We start from the raw sequence: 5,483 nt of genomic DNA, 5'->3' as shown, positions 1-5,483 counted from the left end.
GGCCTCTTCAATGTTCCAAAAACATGCCCCATCTTCCCCTTAACTTTGTTTTATAGACTTTTCAATACTCCTTACCTCACTGCCCTGTCAAGTTGTTCTGTTTTGTTAATCAACAACATATTCTCTATATTTTGCTTATTTGTTTTATCGTTTGTATCCTCCCACTATCTCTAACAGCAAACTGACTATCTGTAATTAACCATTGAGTGAATAGTTTTTACACTTTACTGTGTATTTGATATAAATCACATATGCCAGAGAATTTATATAATCACAAAGCCCATGTCTCACACGAATGTCTTTCCTGCATCAAATTTAAAATTGATTCTTGTTCCAAATTCAATTGAAAATCTTGGGACAATATTCCTCATGACAAAATGTCAAAAGAGATTGAGATTTGTTTGAATTCAATTCATCCCTCTACCTGCCTGCACTGAAAGCCTTCAGCTTCCTCAGATTCACTGCGTATTTAATATTTCTGTATCTAGAGCCTCCATACATCTCAACACAATTTACCCATAAAGATTTTAGGCCAAGCACATCCTTGCTCCTTCCATTAAATTGGTCCCTTTTCTTTCCTTATATCTGCTGCCACTATCTCAAGCAGAACCTGATGACTGAGACAGAAGAGGATGGAGGCAAAGTTCCATTCAGTCTGGTTCTCTGAGACCAGGCAATTGGCCCCAGAAAAGGCAAAAACCAAGCATTGCCCACCTCAACATGCATGACCTGTCTCATGCTGTCCCTATCTCTGTAGACTTGTTTAATGTACTAAAACAAAATGAAAACACGTGTAAATCCAAAGTCATCATCGTTCTGGAAACAGTGAAAGTAGGGTTTACACAATGTCAAACCATTCAATAAATTGAGTTAATCTAAAATAAGTACCACATTTGGGTGAACAGTTTTGCTAATGTCTACCGAGCTAGCTGTCTCTAAATTGAGAGATTCCATACGTGTAGAGAGTTAGAAAGTGGGAAATGTACATTACCCAAACATTATTTTAAGTCATGTTTCTGTTTATGTGGAAGCTTATAGCAACATCATGGGGCTCTAATAATCCTTTGTTTAATTACAAATTGAGCTGATATGAAATGATTTGAGGTATGTTTTATTCTAGTGTTTTGGCAATCTTATTGAAACTCACATGTATATGATGTTGTCTGAGCCTTACAAGTTGTAAAAATTGGACTCCAAGTCTCTCAAGTACAGCATTTGGCAAGTTTTATGAAGTTCTGGTTGAACTGTGAGTAAAGGGGTAGGTTTCCTCTATTGCCTCTAAAGAATTTGAACATCAAGCAAAATCTGTGTGTGTGTGTGTGTGTGTGTGTGTGTGTGCGCGTGTGCGTGTGCACATGTGCATATCTTGGTAACACTTTAGTAACTCCCATTGAAACTGTGTCACCAAAATTGGAATCAGCCACTTGACTTTCGCTATCTGGTCCAATATTATTTTCTTAGTAACATTAATCCTGAAGATGATCATTTTCTTAGTAACATTAATCCTGAAGATGAGGGATATGGATGTAAGATAGGGACACAGGCGAAAAACTTGAAAGATGTAATTTCTTGAATCTGCCCTCTCTCTCCTGAAAATAGAGCAAAGACAATAAGATATATAATCTTCCAAAGGACTTTACCAAAAATACCAAATAGAACTTTGGTAATTACGCCTTTTTAAATATGCTATCCAGTTTCAGAAGGACAAATACTGCACATGTCACCATCTAAAAGGTCAAACTCACACAAAGAAAGAGTAAAAGGGTAGTTGCCAGGGGCTGATGGGAAGAGAAAATGGGGAGCTGTTGTTCAATGGGAATAAAGTTTCAGTTACATGAGATGAATAAGTTCTACAGAATTACTGTACAATACTGTATTGCTAGTTAACAATACTCCATTGTACAGGTAAAAAGAGGGTAGGCCTCATGTTAAGTGTTGCAGCCACAATGAAAAAATTAATGATACTCTTTGACATCTGGTTTTGCACATTGTTGCTTAATAGCAAATCTGTTTCTTAACTGCAAATTAAAAATATTATCAAGTCAATATTAGCAGTCACCATGACAAGTAAACTAAATGGAATAAAGTGCTGCGACTTTAAGAAATTTGATGTAATATAGCCAAGAGCAAGGAAACCGGCTCATGCCACAGCGACGTTGCAATGAGAAACAGGTCAGTATCCTTTTCTAGCAAGATAAGACCCTCTTGAAGTCAGCAGAATATTTGATAATATGAATATTAAACTTGTAAACTATATGTTCCCCAATGCCTGGAACCATGTCTTACTTATTTTGTGTATAATGCTTTGTACAGTTATTGACATTCAAAAAACTTACTTGGAATAAAAAATAAATAATAAATAAAAATAATAAATTAAATATGCAATGTAAATGCCAGTCACTATTAAACATATATGCTTATTCTTTCCAAAAATAGTTTTATAGGAAAAGAATTATTGAATGGCTTTGATTGTGATAATATAATTTGATCACTAAGCGGATTATAATCTTAAATACGTGGAAAATTCAACAAATTGCAATCACTACATCCAGGTGGGGAAGCTTCTGAATTCCATTCTTTGTGCTTAAGAGGACAATAAAATAAGTAGCTCAGTGCTTTCATATGACACAGCTGGAAAAAAAAAAAAAAGGCAAAAAAGAGGATGATTCAATGGAGATGAAAAACTGCACCAGGGTAACAGAGTTTATTTTCCTTGGACTAACCCAGAATCGAGAAGTGAGCTTGGTCTTGTTTCTTTTCCTACTTTTGGTGTACATGACAACCCTGCTGGGAAACCTCCTCATCATGGTCACCGTGACCTGGGAATCTCGCCTTCACACACCCATGTATTTTTTGCTCCGTAATTTATCTGTTGCCGATATCTGCTTTTCCTCCATCACAGCTCCCAAGGTTCTGGTGGACCTTCTGTCCGAGACAAAGACCATCTCCCTCAATGGCTGCTTCACTTAGATGTTTTTCTTCCACCTTATTGGAGGGGTGGATGTATTTTCTTTGTCAGTGATGGCATTCGATCGATATGTGGCCATCTCCAAGCCTCTGCACTATGTGACCATCATGAGCAGAGACCGTTGCATTGGGTTAACAGTGGCTGCCTGGGTGGGGGGCTTTGTCCACTCCGTCGTGCAGATTTCCCTGTTGCTTCCTCTCCCCTTCTGTGGACCTAATGTCCTTGACACTTTCTACTGTGACGTCCCCCAGGTCCTCAAACTCGCCTGTACAGACATTTTTGTAGTTGAACTGTTGATGATTTCCAATAATGGGCTGCTCACCACTCTGTGGTTTTTCTTGCTTCTTGTGTCCTATTTGCTCATATTATTATTATAGGTCTCAATCAGAGACGAAAGGAGGAAAGCCATCTCCACCTGCACCTCCCACATTACTGTGGTGACCCTGCATTTTGTTCCCTTCATCTATGTCTACGTCTGGCCCTTCACTGCCCTCTGCACAGAAAAGGCCATCTCTGTCACCTTCACTGTCATCTCCCCTCTGCTGAACCCCTTGATCTACACTCTGGGGAATCGCGAGATGAAGTCAGCCGTGAGAAGATGCAGGAGAAGACTCCTGCCTTTGGAAAGGGAATAGACCAGTAGTTCCCTCCTTCTCACCACCTTTTAAAATATTTTCCTAGGAGGGATAAATGTATTTAGTAAGAGATTTGCAAATAATTTTTATGTTTCTACTTTTAAGACATAGAGAACTTTCAAAGAACCTGATCAACATGCCATAATAAGATAAAAAGATGGGTTTTGTGTCACAGAAGAAAGAAAATTGTTAGTAGAATATTTATATTGCTTTTGCAATACACTCTTGGAAGAAATAAAGGAAAAGGAATCAAAATACCCTCAGACATTCCCACTACTTTCCTGCACTGTTACCAGGAAGAGAGATGAGAAAGAAATGTGTATTAGATACTTAATGTTGCTTGGACATTGGGATTTCATTAAGGTCTTTCACAAACTAATTACGTCCTAATGAAGTAAACACACCCAAATTAAGTTCCTCCTCCAAATCTATAATATGAATAAATTCAATAACTATCACCTGGAAGTTTTTTTTTTTTTTTTTTTTTTTTTTTTTTTTTTTTTTACCTCAAGCCCACACTCCAGTGGTTTAGAGCAGGTACCTTAGAGTTAACACAGCTTCAGTTAGAATGTGGACCTCACCAGTTATGAGTTCTGAGACCTTGAGCAAGAACCCCAGGTCTACTAGCCATCCCTTCGATGTATTCCCTCAGCAGCATGTGCTTAGCTCTAGCATAGTACTCAAAATCCTGTTTCAAATTCCTTGTTATTTTTTTCTCCCATCTCCCCCAGTAGGATTATGCTTTATTTATTGTTTTATCCCCAGCACCTGGCACAAGTGGAATATAGGAGACATCACTAAAAATTGTTGAATTAAAACACTCAGTGAGTAAATATTTCCTCTCACTGATTTCTGCTCTTCAAATCATTGGAAAGGTATGGCTAAGAAAACAATTAATCCATTTTTATTCTCTGATGACATGACTTCCCTGATGATATGACAGAAGCTTCTTCAGACTATGCATATATATTCAGAGAGGCTGGAATAAAGTGAAAAACATTGTTCAATATGTCAACTTGATTTTTATTTGTTTGTTTATTATTCTATTTACAGCTGCTAGAAGTTTCCTCCCCATTTCTGAAGGTAGATTCTAAAAGTTATTAAAACTAGAAAAATGTTGGGGTACAAATCTCAGTCCTCAAAGCAGACATAAAAAGGCCGTGTGGTGGGGATATACTCAGAGGATTCAAGAAACAGCAAGGAGGCCATTGTAACTAAATGTGAGGAGTAGGGAGGAGAGATGTAGCAGCTGAGGTCAGAGAGATAACGTGACCCTGTAAGGAAGTCATTACACCTTGTAGACCATTGCAAAGCTTTTGGCTTTTACACTGAGTAAGATAGAATGCATTTGAAAGCCTTTGAAGAGCAGAATAACAATGCATATTTTAACAGGACTGCAGGAGCTACCACTATAAATAGACTGAAGAGGGATAAGTACAAAAAGAGGGAGACCAACTAAGAGCCTACTGCAATAGGCCCATGAAAGTAATAATGAATCCATGACCTATGGTACTAATGGCAGTGGTGGTGAGAAGTTTGAAAAGCTTTGAAGGTCAAGCTAGTGGGATTTGCTGATGGACCCCATGTGGGTTTCCTGCCTACATGTGTATCCTATGAGAACTTCATCATCTAGTTGGGTCATCAGCCCACTGAAAGCTCTGTCACTGTCATCTGCACCGCCCCTTCTGATCCAATGGCTCCTCCCAATACTTCTGTGTCACTCTTCAGAAATCACCCTGCATGGGTGAAACTGCCTAAGGCTGTTGTTCTGAATCCCCAAGAACATAAATTTATTTCCCGGCAGGAGCCAAATGTTAACCTCATTTAGCCACATTGTAGGCATCAGTGTAGCTGTGGAATTTTCCTAGGGACTTAAGCTA

The 5,483-nt window shown here is 38.4% G+C and overlaps 1 pseudogene; it reads left to right on the top strand.

Annotated features, from left to right (window-relative positions):
- Window positions 1-2,670: 2,670 nt before the first annotated feature.
- LOC134375818 (olfactory receptor 4D10-like) lies at window positions 2,671-3,603 on the top strand (annotated as a pseudogene).
- The last annotated feature ends 1,880 nt before the right edge of the window (window positions 3,604-5,483 follow it).

Source organism: Cynocephalus volans, chromosome 4 (assembly GCF_027409185.1).
Source record: "Cynocephalus volans isolate mCynVol1 chromosome 4, mCynVol1.pri, whole genome shotgun sequence".
Taxonomy (NCBI): domain Eukaryota; kingdom Metazoa; phylum Chordata; class Mammalia; order Dermoptera; family Cynocephalidae; genus Cynocephalus; species Cynocephalus volans.
Note: the sequence above shows the minus strand (reverse complement) of the source record. Positions and strands in the feature narration are given on the sequence as shown.